Here is a 24,751-nt window from a genome sequence, read left to right as displayed (position 1 = left end):
TATAACACAGCAAAACAGACCCAGAAATCAAACAAGGTTTAGGTTTTAAAGCAGCATCACCGTTTTAAAAAAGGGCATGCCACTCAAGTAATAAGGCAGCTTCTGGTTAAAGTTTCTAGAAGAATATCCGTTCCGTTGCTGGACATTTTCTGAAGATTAAAATAAACCTTCATTCCCCACTACAGGCTCTGGTTACCAATTTCTGATTTATTACCCATTTATTTGGAGCAGAAGAATTGCTTCTAGTCCTCTTATTCTCACCCCAGCTGCCTACCCTCCCTATATCTGTCGATGGCAGCAATGTCTCAGTCTTCTTTCAGATGGGCCAATCTTTTTAACCTTGATGAGTTTAAGTGACAGGAGGGAAGCACTGCTGCAGCAAGAATGGTTTCTTTCTTGCTTTTACTGCTTTCCAGGACTGTAAATCTACCAACATCTAACCTAGTTTCTCCAATTTCTGTTTCATGAAAACCCTGTATTTGGTTTCAGATCACACTTCAACGTGGCAAAAGAAACAATTGCTACTCCAAAAACAAAAATTTGGTTTTCAATGAAGTTTCATTTCATTTCAGTGGGCAGAGCAGTACACCACAACATAACCTGAGCACTTGCACTCAGAGTGCAAAACCATTTTGTTCTTCAAAGCAGAACAAATAACAGTAAAATGTTAACGGATTCGGGAAGTAGAAAATAAATGTAATAAAACAGAGGAATCAGATTGTCCCAAGTTGGAAGGGACTCAAGGATCATCAAGTTGAACTCCTGTCCCTGTTTACAACCACCACCACAACATTCAAATCATGTGTCTGAGGGTGTTGTCCAAACACTTTGGATATGGTCCAGCTTGGTGCCACGACTACTCCCCTGGGCATCCTGTTCCAGTACTCTGCCACCCTCTGGAGGAAGAAACTTTTCCTAATACCCAACCTAAACTTCCCCTGGCACATCTTCCTGCCATTCCCTTGGCTCCTATTATTGATCACCAGAGACAAGAGATCAGTGTCTGCTGCTCCTCCTCCTCCCCTTATGAGGAAGCTGTAGACTACAATGAGGTCTCCCTTCAGCTTTCTCTTCTGCAGGCTGAACGGACCAAGTGACTTCAGCCGCTCCTTTGGACACTCTCCAGTAGCTTTATATCCTTTACATACTGTGGCGCCCGAAACTGCACACGGTACTCAAGGTGGGGCTGCACCAGTGCGAAGCAGAGCAGGATAATCACTGCCCTTGACCAGCTAGCAATGCTGTGCTTGGTGCACCCCAGGATGCAGTTGGCCCTCTTGGCTGCCAGGGCACACTGTTAGCTCGTGTTCAACTTGCCGTTGACCAGAACACCCAAATCCCTTTCTGTGGGGCTGCTCTCCAGCTTCTCACTTCCCAGTCTGTAGGTACACCCAGGGTTGCTGTGCCATAGGTGCAAGATCCAACACTTGCTCTTGTTAAACTTTGTGCAGTTGGCGATTCCTCTCCAATTCATCCAGATCCCTCTGCAGGACTTCTTTGTCCACTCCTGAAGACTGTCAACAGCTCCCTGCAGTTCCCTGTCGTCAGCAAACTTAGTAAACTTTCAAGTCCTGCATCCAGGTAATTTATGAAGACATTAAAGAAGCCTGCAGCCCTAAAACACCAGTGAAGCTTTCGGTGCAGTCTTGCAGCCTAAGACTTGCAGGGAAGCAGCTTTCTGATAGTTGACATCAGCAGCAGAAAGAAACTGGAAGGGAGGAGATCTTGTCCTGCATTTTTGTTATTTAGCTTTGTAGACGTGTCTGCTCATTAAAAATGCATTTAAGTTTGCACTCCTTGTCACACACCACAAGAACAGCACTGTACTTAATTTCCCTGAAGTTAGGCAACTTGCTGAGGAAAACCTGTTCCCAGCAGCCTTGTAACAGCACGGTCCATCACAAAAAGGGGAAGCATGCTGATGTTTTGCAGAGAAACGGGAATTTCTGGTAGCCCAAATTAGCCATCAAGTGCCTCCTCCTCCTATCCCCATTGTAATGGCAGAAGAGAAGCAGGAAAAATGGCCCCTCAGCCAGAGGTGGACAGGGGTTCCCACTGGAGGTGCAGACGACAAAGGAGCTGAAGGTGTCTGTGTTAGAAGCCCTTTTTCTACTGCCCAGACAGCTGAAAGAAAAGAGGTTGAAGAGCATCACCATGAGTTTGAAGCATCACAGGCTTCTCTCCTGGGCTTGGAAGCAGCAGCGTAAGAGCACAGATGCTGTTTCACCATAAGAGGCACTGACAACACAACCAAGCACTGAAGCATCCTCCACAGCAGCCAAGCAAAAAGTTACATTTAGAGTCTAGAAGTAGGCCCGTCAGATGCATCTGGGATTTCACTGTCAACTGGTACTAAGCTACAAGTGAAGCTAATCAGAAAGGTGAGAAAATGGTATGTCAAAAGGCACAACACAGCCTTTCTTGCATGGGATAACACAAGCACCGTGCTGCAACCAGTTAATGATCTGTATCCATAAACAGTCCAGGGATGAACTCCTATCTGCTTGGAAAATGCCATGTCAGCATGCCCACAGAGGTATGTGGGCCACTATGCATCTGACCCAGAGTAACCCTGGAGATATAGGGAGACAGACAAGGTGTTACTTACTGTTGCCAATAAGTGCTGCCTTATTGCTGTTAACTCCACGTGCCTTTCCCTTCACAAGAACATTTTTTTTTTTTTACCTTACCACAGCACCAGTACTGATGGGAAAAAGAATATTTGCTTAGAGTTTTAGGGGATTAACAGCATGAACAAGGTCTCCAGGCAGACGCCAATCAGAGGAGCTTTGAGAGGAGCCCTGGAGATATCTGAACTTTACCATTGCTTCCAACATTGTCTGATGGGAATTTTAACAGCATGACAGACTGCTTATTGTCTCAGCAACCTGAACTCATATTGAGAATAATACTTTTCTTTATACTTGAATATTTTCACTAGCGGCCACTGCAAAAATTTTAGATACTACTTGTCAACAGCTGGTCAATATCTCACCAGAGGAAATGTTATATCCTTTAGTAAAATAATTCTGCCTTGCGTACTGGACTAAAATCCTGAGGAAAAATGCAGTCCATTGAAGCAATGCGCTAAGTCCAGTAATGAAGTACATTTTTCCAAAACCTTGGGTCACATATTATCAATAAGCATTGCCATTTAACTAAAGATGCTGTTTCTCTGGAAGTTAGATAAAATGCGATCAATAAGATCACTGCTGCAATATTATCCCTCGTGCTGATGAAATGAGAGAGTTTATTTTAAAGGTAAGTTGTAAACAGAAAACCGATTATTAAGCAGAGGAACCAAATTTTGCCTCGTTGGACTGGTATAACCCTGCAGCCATCAACATACAGTGCAAGCTTGATGAATGAACAATGCCACACAAGTCCAGATGCAATAAATATTACTAATACAGTGTCACAGAAATTGGATTGCTTCGCTCTCTTCTTATTCCTGAGTCACAAAATGCCAGCAAATCTCTAGATCGCTTCTGCTTAAGTTATGAAGTCAACCAAGGAACCAATAAAACCCTGCATACAGCACTACTGGTATTTCATGAGATGGTGAGGGATAGCATCCAAAGTTCAAACCTTGCATTATAAAAGTGGTCAGGAAGGAGATAACCAGCTTAAATTAGGCATGAACAGCTGGGAGGCACGACCATTGGATGACATGCAGGCACAAATGACTGTTCAGAAATAAACCAACAAAAATCAGCTCTGGTCACCAGAGGAGTGTAAGGTGGGTCATAATAGGGGTGCAACCACACAAAGTGTTTCAAACCCTCTCCGCTGCGTCTCTCAGCCTGACAACAGCAACTACAGCAGCACACTTTTCCCTCACTGCTTAAATAGTGCCCAGCACTTTTGCCACAACAGACTCCCTTGCTAAGCCAGCTTAGTTCTGGTAATCAACAGCAGAGCTTTCTCCACAATCAAGTTATGTATCAAGAACTTGGTTTGAAACCATTCTAACACCAGTTATTTATTAATTGGTATATAAGCTAACAATTAGAAAAGTAGGTTGCAATGCTGCAGAAATAAGTTATTACAAGAGAATGCTATGGGTTTTTATCACCTATAAGAATTGTAGGGCACAATCATGTATCATAAAGTGGAAGGAACTGCAGCACAAGGACCAGACCAAGTGACTGGACAGCCCATGGGCAAGTGAATAAGCAGTATCCTAAGGAAAACAGAGTAAGCTAGGCTCACTAGGAAGCATGATAAAGCAAAGCAACAGCACTTGCAATGAATTACAAGTCTGAAAATGCTGCACACTTCTACATATCTGCCTGACACAATCTGCAGGCTGACCAAAGTCCATGGGAAGTGTTTTGTTACTCCAGCACAATCTGCCTCTAGTTCTCACTGGGTTTAAAATAATGATTTTTGCCCTTTCAATGCAACCTTGGAATAATCTTGAAGTAAAGAAATCTAAAGGCTTAAGCCAAATGACAAGAAAACTAGTTATTGAAGGAGGAAGACATCTTCCAAAGAAAGGAGAAGAAACTGAAAAAGAACTACACAGCATATTTTATGTAGCTCTTATAAACCAGATGTTCATCCCATTTCAAAGCTTCTAGACTCTTCTGGAATTTGAGCGAATAAACAATTACAACAACTGCCAAAGCCTTCAGTAAATCACAGCACTCCATCAATTGTAACGAGTGGAGTCCATCAGTTAAAACTGACATAAGACATACAAAAGGAACAAGGATAAACCATTACTCCAAGGAATAAATTTTAATCCCTCTTCCTATTCAAACAGAGGGCAGGAAGGTTAGGTACAAGAAGTCACATAAATTAAACATGGGATGGTGGGGAAAGGAGCAAAATCACTACATTCCTGGCCTCGAAAGCTAAAGGCAGTGCTACGATTAAATAATTAAACTGTCTTACCTTGTGCAGTCAAGCTAAATTTCAACAGGAGCAATTAATCTTTGTGTGGTCTTTTATACCCTGCCCTATCTGTACTTTCAGCCAAAGTAAAACATTTCCTCATGTTGTCTGTTTCTTTCCGAAAGGTATAAATATATGAGGAAAGAATAACTTCTCATTTAAATTAAATCAATGCCATTTACAAGGCTGCTACTCAAACATAAAGGCTTGCCCTTGTGAGACTTTTCACATACATCTGTAGAGCATAACGTAGGATGAGAAATAGTTTGTCGCTCTTGAAAAAGCGTTGCAAATCTCAAAAGATTTCTTGTACCACATCAGGACAGGTCTTAACCTCTGGAAATTTTTCCATTAAAAAAAAGCTAAACAAAAAGCAGGTACAAAACAATGATCATCAGCCATTCACTACTAAGTCTCACCGGTTATGTGGTATACCTTACACGAGACCCCCTTGCTGAATTGGGTAGACCATGGACTCCAGCCTTGGTCTCAGCCAAGATGATATTTTCTGATACATTATTCTCACCTTAAAAACTATCTAAGATATTATTAAGAAAGCCTTGGCTTTCTAGACCTAATCTTTATTGAGGAAAACAAACAAGCAAACAAACAAAAAGCTATCTATTACACCAAGTTCCTGCCTGACTATTTCAGCTACAGGAACTGACGCTCCATAAACACAATGCTCTGGACAACACACAGACAGACCATCACAAAGCCCCAAGAGCTCATTCCACTGCCATTCCCATAGCAGCACCAAGTCCTGCATTGCACTTAACACTCACCAGCATTAAGCAAACAAGACAACATTGACATGGAATGGCATCATAGGTTTTAAGTCACATACTAAATGAAGAATATCACACAGGAGGGCTACCATACCGAGCTTCAGCTGCAGCACCAAGGCAAACCATGCAAAAATATCTTTGAGCATCAATATTAGGACCTGACTGGATTACTAACACTTCAACCACATCTTTGTGAAGGGCAAAATGTTTGTGTAACATTAAGTCCTCTTACAGAAAGGCTGAGAACACTTTCTTGATTATGGGTAGTACTAACAGAAGGTGAATAATGAAGAACATGTAGGAAAAAGTCACACACACACTGCACCAGCCAGCAGCAGCCTGCTGGAATGCAGGGCAGCCCACTGCCAGTTACCACACTCTCACAAACCTCGCCTGGCATTGATGCTGCACATTTACTTTCCCTGGCTGAAGACACAATTCAGATTTGAGTGAGATGAGGTCAACCAAGAATGGCAGCAATAGAGGAGATAGGGCGAAAGAAACAGAATGAAAGAAAAGGGCTTTCAACGTACACCTCCCTGAAGCCTTGAACTGTTGCTTATACATCTCTCATCAGGCACAGCTGGACTTTCAGTCTTCTTAGGCTGCTTCTTCTAAGAAGCAACTTGCAGGCAAAGCACACTTCCAACTTAATGTTTTAGGAGTTGTTTTAAATGAATACTCCAGGTGGCTGTTTAGAAACAGAGAAGATGAGAATGAGATGGATAAGCAAGGAATAACAGGAGACCATGTGAAAGAAAGGGAAAAAAATAATAGTTTCAGGAGGTTATTAATTGCCCAGTATAGCATATCCTATAAAAAAATACTGTACTTCACACACTCTGACAGGGAATACATTATGTAAAAAAAAAAAAAAAACCAAAAAACAAAACAAAACAAAACAAAAAAAAAACAAAACAAAAACCAAACACCTTTCCTTTTTTCCCCCACACCCTTTCCATCATGACTATTATTCTGTGATGGTGCTTCTTTTGCTTTTTGTCCTTGGGTTTTCCCCCCATCTTAGACATTTTGTCTTTATTTCCCTGCCTCCCACATACTTTTTTATTTTATTTTGCTCACTTTTTCATTCTTTCCACTAATGAAAGAGTGAGCCTACTCTCATTCGAAGTGCAATGCTGCCCTCCAGAGCTGGCAGGAAGAAAACGACTTCAGGAAGCATGAAACCATCTCAGAGCAAACTGCAGCCATTCAAACGAGATTGCTGAATATAGTCTCATATTTATTCTCTGGATTGAAAGCCAGCCTGCACGGACACGTTATCTGACTTCACCTGGTTTACTGACAATCATTTTGCCAACTCACCCACATATACAATCTGTGCACCAACTCCAAGACAAACAAGGTCTTCTCTCCCATGTAAGACTGTGGAAAAATTCCAACTAATAAATTAAGTCATGGTTCCATAAAGTCACTCAAAATAAGGAATGATCTTATAACTTTTTAAATCCTGATTGGAAGGCTCATTCAGAAGATATTTACTGAGAAGCCAAGCTCCACAATAATCAGTGTTTGGGTCTGACAGGAATTCAGCTACCAAAGAAAAAGTACTCTATTTTAGATTGTTCTTTAATCTTGGTCCTGGGAACAGATGTTCCTACTGATACTCCTAAAAAATGATGGTGCTGATGCTGTATCATAGTATATCAGCTATCTGTTTTCTACAAGGAATAAAATTTTAGCTATAATTGGAGAACAAAATTACTCCAGTGATTTATAATAAAAAAAAATGCACGACTGGAACAACATTGTTAAAGTTCTGCCTGGAAGAGCTGCCTTGTTTATCACCTGCAAAAACATAATGTACAACTTGTGAAGAGCTTTCATTTTTCTGTAACACTGGGTTCCAAGTCAGCAGTTTTCACTAACTTAAAAGATGCATCACCACAAAAAGCAGACCTCCCTCTTCTTTTCATTAATATCACTTCCTAATGGCTTCCAGGAGATATAAAACAACAGCAACAACAAATAACGTGATTTCCAAACTGTTTTCTCTCACCTTTGAAGTATGATGAAAAAAGTCTAGAGAAGAGCTTAAGCATTAATACACAGACATGGATTTCAACCCCCTGCAGAAAAGTCTGAGTGTGATGGTACACGGTCATTACATCTTTGAAGGCTACATCAAAACTCATTGTTAGGATTTATCTCAACTCTTGCAAAGCTCAAGACTATTCCTGTGCAGAAAGACAAGACAAAAGCAAGAAGGCGGCTCGTTCAGGGCTACCACACATAGGGAAAGAAAAGAAGAAAACAAACCCTAAAAATTTTGTACATTTGATTCATCATTATTTTTTATTCTCGTGACACGAGAAACCCAGATCTCGTTATTCAGTTCTGTCGTCAATGTGCAAATGCACTTAATTCCTTCACACTCAAGCTGCAATGGGTCAGGTCCTTACTGATGTCAATCAGCTCACTTCAACAGAAACACACCAGATTATGACAGATGGGGAATATGGCCCCATTTATTTTGCCAAACAAAGCTACAGTGCCAAGCAAGCACAGCTCCCTGAGGTTTTGAACTAAGCGTATCTAGGACATTTTTCCCATTGCCAGCAAAAGCATTCAGCCCTTTCAATCATACAGCTCTTCAGATACAGGGACCAGAAAGGCAGGTAGGGTGCTTCGGAGGTCAAACATCATGACACAAGGATGCTGTGTCAAGACTCGGTGATCCTAAGGAGTGATTTAAGCAGACATCCTAGAAACAAACCCAAGGGCACATTTATAGGTTGAGCCCAGCACAGGCATGTTGATTTATACATTTACTGTTGAATTTAAGTGCAGAGCAGAGCAAGAGTCTGCCAAGTGCCCCAGCTCACCAGGCACAGAAAAAGGAGAAGAGACCTTCTTCCACCCAGCAGCACCCCAGTGGGCTGAGCATGGCCCTGGGAGTAGTCCCTTTCCAATTGCTACACTACCTGGTAACCCAGGGTTAATTGCTCTGCACTTTGCAGCTTCATTTTCCAGTCTTCTAAAACTGAGAAAAATGCTTATTAATACTTACACAGCCTCTGCAATGTGCCAAGATGATCTCTGAAAGAAAACCATTAAATAAGCAGACCTAGAAGACAAACAGAGAGAACAGCAGGATGTGTCTTGATTGTTGATTATCTATTGAAGAACACAAAGTTTCTGCTAAATTTTAATTCAGATACCAATTTGCCAAGCTCTAAGGGTCTTCTACACGGCAATTTACCTCCCTCATACCATTCAGTCACTTACCCCTCGCATCATAGACTAGACATTTCACCCAAGTAGCTGTATACTATTTAGGTGCTATAATCAATTATGATCTAGAGGTACATTCAATCAATTTTAATACAGAGACTTTAATTAATGTCACAGGAATATATTTCACCCACAGCTTCGGGCAATAGGACAAAGCTGAAAGCTCTGTCAGTATCTTTTATAACTGTAACACCAAAGTTTGGACACACTCATCTCAAATTTTTTTCCTTTTTCACTTAATTTAGATTTTTTTCTTAGTACAATTTTTTATATCTCTCTTGCCCCATTTCAGGAATTTTTATTAGCTATAAAACCTTAACAGAAATACCGTGTGGCTAAATTTGCTTGCTATAAAACCACAAATTAAGAACATACACCAAGGGCATCATATTTAGCATAGAGGGGCAAGAATTCAATTAAAGTATTTGCCATATTCCAACCTAGACTCCACTGAGAACAACAGTTGGAGTTGAAAAATAGATGACAGCTTTTTTAATTATTATTATCTGTTTTAAAGACCAATTTTCCAGATTGTCTCCAGATGGTGGAATTTTAAAGCCAATTTACCTATTCCCTTCACTGAGAGTTTTGCAGAGGTTTTCTTCAAAATGCTCTAGTATTTGTAAAATTATAAACTGCTTCCAGTAGGAATAATCCAGTCAAAAGACATGCTTGTTTATTTAAATTGGTATTATGTTAGATAATTACAGTCCAATCTTGTACCCTCTCTGCATTACTGGATTCTGAAGTGTTGTTAGCAGTGCTTGGGCCTCATCCAGTTCTCCTTGTGGCTTTTCAATTCACATAAAATATTAGCAGTTATTTTCTTGGTCCTCTATACAAGAGCCTTTTTTTTTAATTTATAAATTAAATAAAACAAATGTCACTTCTCCATAAAAAGAGAAAAGGCATATCCATGCCAAAAAAAACACATTTATAAACATAAAACTGGGGCAACTCTCTAAAAAAGATCTCTTCTGAGATTTATCCAGCATTCCAAGAACACATCGAATTGCACCTTGTGGTCCCTCAGATGATACCTTGGTGAGTTCCCCAGGACATAATCAAAGTACAAACAGGTGAAGAGCTGGGGATCTACAGGCAGAAAAATCTAAGTCATCAGGAGGATGACACAGCAACTGAGTAGCAAGACATCTACTGTTACTGGGTTTCCTCTTCCTCGATAGCATGATACAGGTAATCCTCAGGGAATCTGGTACCCTCCACATTTCTTTAACACCCCCGATGCCTGAAGCTCCAGAATTAACAGTTACACTACAATTTTATGGAAGCTTTGGGAAATTTCAAAAGCAAATAGGCAATAACACCTTACATCACTACGAAGACATAAGGATGCTCTTTTAGAGGGCATTTACAGGGAGAAAGTAGATGAAACTGCAGATCTAGATGAGAAATAGGCAATGGGATCAGAAGATCCCAAGACCACCAGGGCTAGAAGGCATGACGAGGTGTCCCCAAACCCAGCCAATGAGCAGGGAACACTGCCTCTTGTCTTTTCACTGTGGCCTGGCCCTCTCTTGCCTATGAACCCCTGATAGGGGCTTTGGGTCAAGCACAGTTGAGTTCTGCAACCAGGGAGCGGCACCAAGGCCACGGCTCATCCCAGCTTACACAAGTGCATACTGCAGCCAGAAAAAAAACATGGGTGCAGGACAGATCTTGACAACAGCTCAACACTGATGGCCTGCATTTATCCAGAGTTATGGTGTTTATCTCTTGTAGCCAACTAGCAGACAGCTGGCACCTCCAGAAATAATGTCGGTAAACGTGCCTGAAGGACCACCACAGAGAAGTCACTGAAGACTAAAACAGCACAACACAAGGACAATTAGATACCCTCATAATGATTAAAATCCATGAATGTGGTAAATGGAGTTAACTATTAACAAATTTCTCGTTAATTCCCAAAGCCTTAGGAAACCGGCACTGTCTGGGGCAGTTGACAGTTTGTCTTTGTGAGGTTGTGGCAAACACAGAATGAGAAAGATAGCATAAAAGAGCAGACGTGGTAGCCTGAAATTATGGTGAATCAGTGAGTTATAAAGCATAAAGCTCTGTATTGCCAGGCTTTCAAGATTCAGCATTTCTAGTGTCCATAAATTACAGCAAGGTGCACAGTCAGAAGCCAAGCAAGGCTCCGAGTGGCAAAACAAAGCATGGCCCCAACAGGAGACACATGACAAATAGCAGCAAAGAGGATCCTTTTCACCCAGGCATTTCCATAGAAAAGCACCACCTCATCCTGTTCCTGATAAAATCCTAGGCTGTGCATAAGCACAAACACAGCCTTTAAATCAGAAATATTTTAAGAATTAGCGTAGCCTGTTTGGAAGCCTCCCTGTCTAAGGAAACTTTTGTTTGCAATACTAATTTTATTCTACCAGGGGAAATGCTTAAGCTAAAGCAGGTCTGTAAGGACAGGCAGAAAGAAGAAAATGAGACTTGGTGAGAGAGAGCAAAATGAATAGGAGGCAATACAACAAACAAATCATCCATCTTTTTGGCTCTGCTCTGCCAGCAGCAATAATGCAATGCAAAAGCCTTATGTCCTGTACAACCTGCCAAATACAAAATCAGCACAGCACATCCTCTCTGTCACTGAGATGCAGGAAGAGATAAATTTCTTGAATCTATCTGAACAATAAGTAGATGATGTAGTGTCAATCCCATTAGGAATAAAAGAAAGAAATCATTCAGAGTCATCTCTCATGAGTTGCCAAAGCCAGAAGCAAGGGAAGGGGAAGTATTATTCTTAAACAGGAAAAAAAAAAAAAAAAAAAAAAGTAAAGTGCATTCTTCATGAATGCAACAGAAAAAAAAATAAAAAAAAAAACATGTCTTATACTGAAGTCCTGATGATCATTAGTAATCCGAGGGTAGACCAAATGTGCTGGTCTTCGAAAAAAAAAATTGTTTAGCAGATCCTTGTCCTGGCTTAAGCTAAGCGTATGACACCAAACTTTGAGACAAACAGTATGGGTTGTCTCTGTGGAAGAGGAGAAACACTAACTCGGAGGCAGAAGGCCAGCACAAAGGTTTTAGATGATTCTAGTAACAGACAAACAGATTAGAAGAAAAACCCATCCTACATGATCGTGTCTGTCCTCCAAGGGCATTAAAGGAAATCTTCTGCACAACATTTGAGGGTGCAACAGCTTAAGTATCTCATCTAAAATGGTATCCCTAAATTGTATTACTGTTTCCAGATGCTCAGTGCAGACCCGTGCTCCCCACTGCTGCAACTGGCACCACCGAAGAGTTCTAAACTCCCCTTTCCACTTTTTCCTCCTTCAAAGGCTATTACCGTTCCCCAGCTGCTCAAAGCCCAGAGCCATGCCAAGAACCGGTGCTCATTCTCAGTCAGTCCCTCCAGGCACATAGACCACATGAGTCCTCCCCAGCTGAAACAAGTGCTGCTCTGACACCACCATATCTCACAAGTCTGTGGGTGGAAATAGGTGGAGTGAGGACCTAAGCAGAGCTCTTGGAGCAAGTGCAGTCTGAAGAAAACCCAGTTTAAGGGCCATGTGTTTAGAACAGCATTCAAAATAAAAAGATCTCCCTTTTTTTTTTTTTTAATTAAACAAGAGCCAATTTTTTTTTCCCTAAATTCCTTCCCCATATCTGGAGAAAAACTTCATAGGAATAGAAGATGCATTTAAAGAAATAATTTATTGTCACCCCTATCATCCACGGGAAAGCCATTAGAAGTTTCAATTAGCAAGTGTTTCTTAACTACAGACAGGAGTTCCTTAAAACAGGAAGGTGATTATTTATCTAAATCCCATAAAAGCACCCTCCTCTATAGAACGAATTGCCTATGACCAAAGTAATTGGCTCAAATACCAGAGATTTCCATTATGTGCAGCATAGAGTTTGTGACAGCTGGTAGTATCAGCAGAATCAATACACACGTGATAAATAAGCAACATTTGAGAAGTAGCCCTCCCAAATCTACCCACACAGGTCGAACGTCTCTAACTCCAAGCATTTGGCACACATCCACCCTACCCAGCAGGAACATAGGTATAAACACAGGTCCTCAGACCCCCCTCCACCACCCTGGCCCTGCAGAGGCAAGAGCTGGGGAACTGCAAACGCAGAGAAACAAACCACTTTGTCTGTTCAAGATACTCCAAGTTTGTGCAGGAGAGACCTGGGCTTCGAGCATCCTCTTAAAGAAATGATTTTTTGTTACATGATACCAAAACTATCCACAGCTTTATTCCCCACTTTGTTCCCTATTTCCACCCACCCTGTCTCCACTTATTTTGAGACTTCAAGCAAGGTTGGTGTTTATATCAGCTCTTTTAGATAGAACTGTATACAAAATATTTTTTCCCATTTTTTCTTTTCTCTGTCTTGAAGGTTTGAGCCAAAGCCAGTTGAAGTCAATTGAAAGACAACCAATGACTTCAATAGGTTTTGGCACCAGCTTTAAATGCGCACCACATGCCAGACATGATGACTGGTTCTGTATCTGTCTCTAGGAAGCACTTAAAAATTGAAATGAGGAATGGGAAGAAGAGAGCAAATCTTTGTATCTCTCACACTGTATGTTCAATTGGCTCCAATAAATTTCAGAAGCCACACACATGCTGCGAGTTGTTTTCAATCAATAAATAACACAGAGGCTGAATTGTTCACCTGCCACCTCATTACTGCCCCCCAGCAGAGGTGGAATTATCTTTTAGCCTCAAGGTTACTTGCAAACTAAAAGTTATATTTACAGAAACACTTATTTGCCAGCCTTTTTTTTTTCCCTTTATTTCCATTACAGGCAGCAGCAGTATTTGACACCCACAAAGACCCTTCTCAGCAAGACATTATATATCACTCCATGGAAATACATAAATGACAAATTATCCCTGATAGCATTGTGTCTCCACTGACCTGCTCAAGGTTTAGAGGCAGGTAGCAATTAAATGCCATGGCTACAGACTTGTTAAAGGCTTAGGCAGAGTTGTATTCATATTAAGCAAAGGGAATTGTACCTAATGGTATTTTGTAGATGTATTTCTACAAATGCTGTATTCATTCTTTCATTTCTTATTGAAATTCTCTCTCCATCTCTCCAGTATTATCGCTTAACAAGCCAAATTCTGACTCCCATTGGCAATGACATGGTCTGAAGCAAAAGGCTGGGGGCTGGATTAATTCTACAAAAGATAATGAAATTGGCAGAGAATGGCTTTTTTTCTTTGTACTTATTTTAAGTATTGGAGGTCTTGGGTTTTTTTAATAAGTGCATGAGCATTGTCTTCCCAAGGAGCAGGCTTATAGCCCTATTCAGTAGTCATAGGCACAGGACAGACTAGATCATCTCACCCTCAACTCTCTACAAACAGCTACAGGCAACACAATTCAGCAGACAACTACTACTCTGCTAATATCTTTGTGGGTGGGATGGAAGAGAAGTGTGTCAAACAGTATCTGGCGAAACATACATGTCTCAAGTTCAGTGCTTCATCCCCAGAACAGAAAAGGGGGGGGGGGGTAAATGTACCAAGGAACATTTTGATCAAAGACCGCCTTATGTGTGAGAGTAATTACCCAAACCTCCAGGCTGAGCAGGAATGAGAAGGGAGACCTGTCACAGTCAGAGGAAATTACTGATAACCAGAAACAAGGATTAGAGCAGTGGCAGCTGGATGAAGAATGGAAAGTCCATGTTTTAAGATCTGAAAGTGAATTTGAAGGTACATTAACTCTCCTGCTTGATCTGCCACACATGCACGTTGTAAGAGGAAAAATTTTTGAACTAGTTTTATCATAACTGGACTGGCTCCTGTGTTCTAGTGCAGATATTTTGATGTCTCAAGAAATGAATGGTCAAGGTTCAAATTAGCCATGCCACAAAGCTTCCTACTCCTCACTTTCCACAGAATTCTTTCTCTCTCAATACAATCTGTCCTTACTTCAGCTGTAGCAAAATAACCCCATGAGAACGAGTAGGCTTATAGAAAATAAAACTTTCTAGTTTTCTGGAATAAGCAGTCTTAGGCTGGCAATACTCATCTCAAAGTGATGACGCATTACAAATCAGGTCCAGAATAGAACAGCCTGATGAAGTTATAATTCTCTGTGCACACATCATTAATAAGCCTGCACCGTTTAATTAATAACCTTATGACCTGAAGTAAACACAATATCATAAAGACATACTTAATCTTCCATCCCTTCCACAACAGATGAAGATGGCACAATCGCATCCTCATCTCTTAGCATTCCTAGAATTTTCCCTTTACACTCAAATGAGAGACATGAGTAATGGAGTTTTCAAGCACATTCAGTGCCAGAAAAATCTCCACTCCCATCCCAGTCAATAAGAATTTTCCAACTGACTTCAAATGCAGGAAAATTCAACAAAATGTTGTGCACATATTAAAAAAAATAAAAATAAACCTATTTCTACATCACAGGGGGGCGAGGGGTTGTTGGTTTGGTGTTGGTTTTCTGTGTGTTTTTGGTTTTCAGGCTGAAATATAACTGCAGTTACAACACAACTATTTAAAAATAAAAAACCCAAACATTATTCATGTCACATAAATCATTAATATAATTCACAGGGACCTCAGAGGCTACAACCTGCTGTTTTATGATCAGTATTCCTCCCGTGCTTATCAATTAAGTGAAGTGATAAACTTCACAAATCAGACAATTTTTCATATCATGTGTTGGAAAAGAAAAGCTATTTGATTTCATGCTATAAAATATCATTATTAATCATATTTGTTGAACCACTGCCTGCAACCAACTGAGAGATAAGCTAAGTCCTCCTGCTATATGTGCACTGGACCAAAACTAACCCTCCTTTACAGGAGTTAGTCCCCATCTACACATTGCTTATGCTAAAAACTATCAAGATCCCAACACAGCATCTTAGTCAAGTCAACTCCTCTTTTCATACTAACAGAGATCTGAAACGTGCCTGGCATTAAGAAAGCTGCAGATCTAGCAGCCCACTGCCTCAAAGGAAGATAAGACCATGCAAAATCTTTACTAGTCAAAGAAAAGCCAGCAGAGAAATCTAGAGAAACCCTAAGACATTCTTACTTTACAGTTACAACATCACAAGGCAGTAAAGGATTTGTTGGAGAATGACCGAGAGAAAGGCACAGATTTGGACAGACTGTGAACGTAAAGAAAAAGCTCATAAATAGACCAAGAATTCTCCAAGTAGTGCATAAAATGTCTCCTAAGAGAAACCGAAAATTCAAAACACCAGAATCACCTACACCTTTTTGAAACATCACTATTTAATCTCACAACAGTTATTGTGACACAAAGGCTTTTTATGTTTTTTGGTCACTAGTCAGGTCAGACAAAGTTTTGGAAATTAAGGATATACAATTATGTCTATAGGTTGCCCTAGGAAGGGAACTACAAAGAATATGTGGGTTAAGAATTTCACATGAAACCTATGCATCCGGTTTCCTTTATATCTCCCTCCTTCAAGGAGGACATAGTTATTTACACCTTTCAGGCTCAATCCAAGATAGACTGAATGCTTTATAGGGCTACCTGCTTGTATGATACTGAGAGACAACTGAATTCAGTTCCAGTATCTTTAGAAAGTGACAGGACACTCAATCTGTGGTTGACCATAAGCAGATCAACAAAGAAAGGAAATGCTATAGTCATAGACTGAAAGAGTTTGCAAACAGGTCCCAACCATTTAAAGCCCAAAACCATCAGTTTTGCTGTCCTGGTACATACGATGTTAGTTGAAAGCAGTCACTTTAAGCATTGCTTGGAAAGATTATCTTTCTTTGTTCCGTGAGATAGAGGGGAGAAGTACATGTGGGACCAAGTCTTTGTAAACTAAAAACAGTATATCAACAGTTGGAATTGGGTGGCTTTCATGTGAATTAATAAGAAAAATCATAAAAATATATTTGAGAAGAAAGTCTACTGAGGCTAAAGCAAACCCTACAGAATGCTGATATGAATGTCGCCAAATACAAGTTGTTTGTCAACTGTTTCTCTTCTTAGTCCGTTTCAAACAATAAAACACTTCTGTGAATATACAGTACTACAGCTTATATTTATACACACATACACACACACACAAAACCTCTGTGTGCACGCATGCAAGTACAAAGTTCATGCTACTGCCTAAAAGCCGCCATGTAAAAGCAAAGGAGACTACAGCAGAAAGTTCATAAGAGCACCACTTCACCACTTATGACTACCACACAGGAGATGCTTTCTTGCTGCTGTTTTGCAAGGACAATCCACTTTATTCACACACTTTCCACCTTAATTGTTCAGCAATAAAAAGGAAATGATTCTACTGTACTTTACTACTAGGACTCTAATGTCAAAATGTCTTTTGACTGAGCCTAGAGAAATTTCTCTCTCACAAACCCCATGCAATCTGTTCTGCCTACATAAGATAGGTGGGTGGTAATTGTTTCTCTTCCATAGAAGAATATTCTATGTTATTAACTGCTTTTCCATTAGTGGAAGGTATGTCAAAGTCATGCAGTCTCTCCAAATGAATAGTGCGTATGCGCAAAGTACACATCTCTCATACTGTCCATTAGCTTAGAGTATTGCACTTAGAGTTATAATAGTCTATTTTTCCTCCTTCCATGGGTAATGGTGCATGGAAAGGATGTCTGAATCTTGAAATGGCACTATAGACTACTAATCTTTAGAAAAGCCAGAAAGGCACAGGACAGCAATTGTTTGCAGTGTCTTCCTGATGGAGGAGAAGCCATCAGCTCAGTTTCACTGAAAGTCAAAAGATTCAAGTTACAGCTTAAAAAAAAAAAGCCACATCACACACAAAAGCACACCAAAGGAGGGGGATACCACCACTATACAGAAACCAGTTTTCAAAGCAAAATGCAACACACACTTATCAGCTTATCGGAGAGACATACCTAGGAATAATTTTTTATTTTTTTTTTTTACTGTGTTGCTCCTTAAGATTCTTAGTACAAGTCTCATAGCCTTAAGCAGCTGATTACAATCCTACACTTGTGTTTGCCCTGTATTCAATCTACTGTTGAACTGTTCTCTTGCCTCCTCGGTTTTGCTAAAGGGTTTTTTTAATACAATGGCCAAAATTAATACTGGGAGGTGTCTTTCAGTCTTAGTACATCTTCTCATAAGCTGAAAAAAGCACAAGGCATACCTGTGAATTAAGAACACCTGCATGTATAACCACCTTAGAGCATCCTGCTATTGTTTGACTTCTGCAGTGTTAGTATTTGAGATCTATTGCACTTAAATTAATTCTAGATGCCTTTCTAGATTAATCTTAAGACTCCTTCATGCAATGTTGAAGTCCTGAATAGCCTCCTATCAAAGTGACCTATCATACCAAATAAAAACATTGCAAATAAAGATGATTACAAGTCAAGATTATACTGATGCGATCATGAACACTGGCCAATAAGAACACAATGCTAGAAAAAGTAATTGGGATGCAAGCAGCTCTCTAAAACATTATTTTTCCCACCCATTCTTATTGGTGAATATCGTTTTAGGAAAATATTAACAGCACCCAAAAATGAATCTTTGTTTCCACAGAGCGTACACACCACCTACACAGAAGTCATAATTCATCTCCTACTGTCTTTCCAGGAAATTTCTGCGGCGGTGAGGCACTAGAATGGGTTGACCAGAGAAGCTGTGGAAGCCCCACCCCTGGAGGCATTCAAGACCTGGTTGGATGAGGTTTTGAGTGACCTGATCCAATGGAAGGTGTCCCTACCCATGACAGAGGAGCAGGGGGGAAAGCAAATGAATGTAGATGATCTTTAAGGTCTGTTCTAGCCCAAACCATTCTGATTCTGTCCTTGACACCCAAGAGCAGGGCAGCGATGGCCACTTCATGACCATTCCACCCAATGCCAGCGTGTCCCCCTTTGAGCCGAAAGGTAGCAGCTACTTCCAGCAACCCAGGCACTCACCTACTCAAAAACAAGCTGCAGAGCTGGTGCTTGGGAAAACCTCTGAAAAACAGTTCTTTAACAACAATTCCTCTCAGACAGTTCCCTAGAGTTATAAAATACGGGCAGGTGACCACCTGAGTTAACGAGAAGCAAAGAATATGATAAACCTAAAGCAGAGTTCATCAGCACTATGAACAAGCTCTCCCAACACTGCACAAAGGTCTGTCACTCACCACCTCCTGAAGATCCTTCTCACATTCTAAGGTACAAATGTGACCTTTGTGATCATCAGCAGGCTACATTTGACAGCGTAAGCTAAGCCTGTTCAACACAGGCCATTAGCATACTCCTTTCTACAACAACCAAGAGCCACTGTAGTGTCATAATGTGGGCTTGGCTGGCTCTGGCAGCTATAGCATCAGATGAGAGGCATGGTTAATTGTGCTTGACAGATGTAGAGCAAATACCTTCATGTGTGATATGAGTGACTTACCAACTCCTGTGGTTCTTTTTCCAACTAGAGTCAGGGCTCCATATGATTAAATCATCAATGCACCATTATGAAAGTGCAGGGACCAGCCAGCACAGTTACCGAATTGCTTGCAATAGCATAACAACTGGAGACATGGAAGCAGAAGACACTCCAGAGAACTTTAATAGTTGCTAATGGTCATACAGTATTGGTATAGAACAGGACAAGAAAAAGAGAAATGTTATGTTAACATATGTTGTTGTAAAGGACAACTTTACAAAATGGATTTCATACACACATGCAACAATCAAGTGAAATGACATACAAGCATGATATAAGTAAAGTTCAGTTAATTCCATCTGCTTCTGAGGCTTACAGTATAAAAGACAGCGTTGCATCAAGAAAAATACAGGCAATCCCTCAAAACCCCTTGGCAGACATTCTAATGCAGAAGCTCCTGCCCTAAAAAATGCAGTGATAAAGGGCTGCAAATTTATTGGAAAATAAAATTGTCACACACACGTAAAGCCATTTTGTCAGAAATCGTTTAAGAGATAAGAATGATATACTGTCTGTAACACCACTTGTTCTGCTAAATTGCTTTTTACCCCAGTTTTTTATCTGTAAGGGGCATCTGTTGCCCTCATCTCTCATCCTTGAGAGACGGGCCTTAATGACCGGGAACCTGAACAACTCCATGGTGCCCAAACCCCCTCATAACCTAACACAAAGCTCGCAGCACATGGTTAACCGTGACTCCTCAACTTGAGGGCAATAATCCTGTCCAGCATCAGCTAGATTATTTCAACCGCTGCAAATAACAAACAGGTCCATGAAATATGGGCTGCTTCACGATACCTCAGGAAGAGGAAAAAAAAGACATTATGAAACTTCTGAATAAGTCATATTATTTTTTCCCTTTCTCTTTGACACGACCACAACAGACAAAGTACATTAAAAGTATGAAGACACAGGCAGGAACAAGAAAAAGTAACTACTGTATAATGTTATACTAGTAAAGCCATTTGAACAAATCTTAATTTTAAGGTTCTTCCTCAGAAAGATAAGAGTTACATTTTGCTGTAGGAAATTACCCTTTCGGAGAAGGTGTGGCAAAGCCATCTGCTGCTTTACTGCAATGGTTTTTAGTGTAGTGGAGTAGGGAAACGGTGCAGATCACAGAAACAGGCTGTTCAGCCAGAAAGTGGTGCCTGCCAGATCCAACAGAATCTTAGCCCACGTGCACTGAAATCACAGGCTCCGCTTGCAATTTTATGGGTGAGTATTTTTTGTATTTATTGGGCTGGACCAAGTTCAGCTCCTACAGGAGGAATATGACAGATTTCATCTGTGTGACAGCCAAGTCTAATTGTATTTTCTGTATGAAATGACCAAAGACAAAAGTGCACACGTCTAGGTACTCTAGTGATGTGCCATATGGAGGTTTAGATAAAGGTTTTGTTGGTTGTTAGAGTTCCCCATAATAACTAGGCATGGCCTCCATCCTGAGCAACCAGAGCAGAGAGGACAGATCTGAAGTCTCTTCTGGAATGGAAAATTAAGGTATTGTGGGTTTTTTCATGAAAGAAAACCAAGGTCTCATACATTTAACTTTCCAGTAAAATGCATGCTTATCTTGCTTCTTGTCAGAAACCTATACATGTACCTATGCCTAAAACATTTGATTTTTAATACATAATCATTAGTATAATAAAACTCTGACATATGATAATACCCCTTTCATTACTTGGGCCACCAAGTGCAATGGAAAGAGAAGATGAAATTGATCAGACATCAACACTGGTGGTAGACATATCAGTGGCCAAACAGTAAATGCTTAACTGGCAGAATTCAGTTAAATAAACAAAATCACATCCTGTCTATCCATATGGAAAGCTGCAATCCTAACAATTTGAAAAGTTTGGATGCCTTTTCTTGCACAATATGTACTCACATCACAAAAACAAAGCCAGGGATGATATGCCTAAAACAATAATATCTGATCACCAGTCCAACATTGTGCTCTTAGTCACTATAACTATTTGAACCTACATACACACACACACACACCCCGCATTGGTATTATTCTTTGTTTCTTAACTCTTCTTATTTGATAGCTTGATTTTCTTCCTCTTGGCCATCTGTTGAAAATTAAGCATCATATTAAAACGTTAGACCTCTTTAAAATAGAATAATTAAGCCAGCTTTCCTCAGAAATGTATCCTTTTCCCTAGAAGTCCATTTTGACATATTTAATTTATGAAAACAATTTTGATGTCTACCATAATCCGGAAATACCACATTACTAAAGTAAATCAAGATACACTGCAAGAACCCCTACTCTGCCCAGCAATGCAATGTATGTAAAACTCCTACCGATAGTTTCTAATTAGCAGACTGAAATTAGAGAAATCTTCGTGCTTCAAATGCAGACTTCTGTTTAGTGAAAAGCCTATTAAAAAGAGGATATAAACTTCTAATATTGATGTTGATAGATGAACAAACAAAGGTTTTCAGTCTATCGTCCTCATTACAAACATTGTTAAAACAATCGTCTAATTCGTATAATATAATATTAACCACAGGGTCTTTGTAAGGAAAACAAAAAACTGATTGTATTCTCCAACATATTTTGTTAATAGTAATGTTTTGTGATACAATGGCATCTTTCATTTTATGTGTTCATTGGTCTTTCGTTGCAATGGTGGAACTGCAAATGGACATAGAGAAAGGCAGCATCGAAAGACCCCTGCACAGACCAGAATGCTGTAGCTGCGGCTGTAATTCAAACAAACTCCTGCTTAGTTAGTGGGAAAAAGTCATAGTGGCAACGCTGCTTTAGCCTACCACTATAAACTTCCCAGAAAAGCCTATGCCAACACCTATTGCTGACATGACGAGAGATGTTAACATTAGTGTTAGGAATGGTTGGACTCGATGATCCAGTGGGTCCTTTCCAACCTCGTGATTCTGTGATTCTCATCGACAGCACCCCCAACTCCTTTTCTGCAGGGCTGCTCTCAAGCACATCATCATCTCCCATCGTGTACTGAAATCGGGGATTGCCTCGACCCAGGTGCAGGACATCGTACTTGGCCTTGTTGCACCTCATGAGGTTCACACAGGTCCACTTCTCCAGCCTGTTCAGGTCCCTCTGGATGACATCCGATCCTTCCACTGTGGCAACTGCGTCACTCAGCTTGGTGTCATCTGCAAACTTGCTGAGGGTGCACTCAACCTCACTGTCTGTACCATTGATGAGGACATTAAACAGCACCGATCCCAGTACGGACCCCTGAAGGACCCCACTTGACAGGGATCTCCACCTGGACACCGAGCCGCGTCCCTCAGGCGCTACCACCCCCCGGCGCCCGCAGCCCCCACGCACCTCCCCTCCCCAGGGGGCGATCGCGAGGCCGCCCCGCCCCGCCTCCCCCTCGGGCGCCCGCGGACGTGGCAGGGGCGGCACTGGCTCCCCGCCGCCGCCATTTTGGAGACGGCTCTGGAGCGGGCGAAGGGCGCCCCTCAGGGGGGACATTTTCAATGGCAAAGGAAATTAAGGCCATCACACTGGCAGTGTAAAAATTCACATACAGAAAATACAAAAATATGTTGTGCTTCTGAGAAGGCTCTGTTCTGTACCCAAGGATTATCACAATTTGATGAACCTGCCTGACTGGAAGTTTACATGATCACACAGCCTCTGTTGGATGCCCTTGGGCCTGCCTGTTACGAATAGAAAGAGTAATCTTTGAAAAAAATCCAGCAACAAAAGATTTAGCAACTCAAAATCATACACTGTACATTTTTCATATAGGAAATTATCAGCCTGGCATGGTCTAAGCAAGGGTTGGCATACAAAGCCGTACAACCTTTTGTTCCCTGTAAGTATAAAAATGCCAGATATCCTTTTCTATGGGAAGTAGTGGAGGATAGGTACCAGGAAAATACGACTTAAATATATACTTGTTTGAATCTCAAGTAAGAAGGCATCATTTGGTTTCGAGAGGTGGTGAATACTGCAGGGAGAATATACAAGTACGGTGAGAATTTTTACGTAATGAAATGACATAATTATCTTTCTATAAGATTTCTGCAAGCTAAGCTACTAAGACATGCCTTACCTACCTAAATTATACAGTCCCAGAAACCACAAAAGCAGTTGCATGCACTTCAGTAATTTTGCAAAACTGCAGTAAACCCCTAACTATGTTCAATACTAAAAAAAAAAAAAGGAAAAAAAAAAAAAAAACAGGCAGAAGATTAAAACTGCTCCGGGAGCAGCAGCGAGCAGGATGCATACTGCCACCCAGACAGAGCCTCAGTGGGTCCATGCAGCCACGCAGACCCTGGGCTGTAGGCAGTGCCCCCCTCCCACACCAGCCCGTGCCTCTGGCACCGCCTACACTTGTGGGAGCTGTGCGCGAGCCGGAGAACTCCTTCACACCGTGGCAGAGCTGAGGGAGGAGGTGAACAGATTAAAGACTATCAGGGAATGTGAGAGGGACATAGATCTTTGGAGCAGTGCCCTCGCACAAACCCAGCAGGCTGCTGGAGCCAGTGCGGCGGAGCAGCTCGATCCTATAGTCTGTGAGGCAGGGGGAACAAGAGATGGGGGATGGCAGGAAGTTCCTGTCCGGCGCAGGAAACCTGCTCCCCCCACCCGGACAACAAACCCCCAGATAGCCCTCAGGAATCAATATGAAACGCTGCAGGTGGAACCTATCCCCCAGGAAGAAGAAGAGGAAGAAGATGGTCCCCACAGCCTAGAAACATTCCCTAGGCTCCAGCATCCTCGGAGGGCCCTAAAAACATCCTCTGTCAAGAAAAAGAGGAGAGTGATCGTCTTAGGGGATTCCCTTCTAAAAGGAGTGGAGGGACCCATCTGCAGACTGGACCCGCTCCACAGGGAGGTCTGCTGCTTACCGGGGGCATCAGTGAGAGATATCAGTAGAAAATTCCCTTCCTTGGTGAAGGAAATGGATTACTATCCCCTACTAGTATTTCAAATAGGTAATGATGACTTATAGCGCAGAAAGCTGAAAGCCATCAAAAGAGATTTCAGGGCTTTAGGGAGGATGATGGAGGGCTCTGGAGCACAAGTGGTGTTTAGTTCTATCCCAATACTAAGGAATATGGAACAGGAGGTCGGGGCAAACAGATGATTAATGTCTGGCTCCGAGCCTGGTGTGAGGAGAGAGGCTTTGGCTTCTTTGATCATGGGGTGACCCACCCCCCCCAGGTTTTCTTACTAGGGATGGGTCATACTTGTCTTCAAGGGGGACTAAAGTTATCTCTAAAAATCTAGTTAGGCTCTTAAATAGAGCTTTAAACTAGATGTGAAGGGGGAAGGGGAGGAGACCAGGCTAGTTGGGAATGAGTCTGGAAGTGGGAAACCGGCGACTGAG

Source organism: Cuculus canorus, chromosome 4, assembly GCF_017976375.1.
Source record: "Cuculus canorus isolate bCucCan1 chromosome 4, bCucCan1.pri, whole genome shotgun sequence".
Lineage (NCBI taxonomy): Eukaryota > Metazoa > Chordata > Aves > Cuculiformes > Cuculidae > Cuculus > Cuculus canorus.
This window is presented reverse-complemented; position numbering follows the sequence as displayed.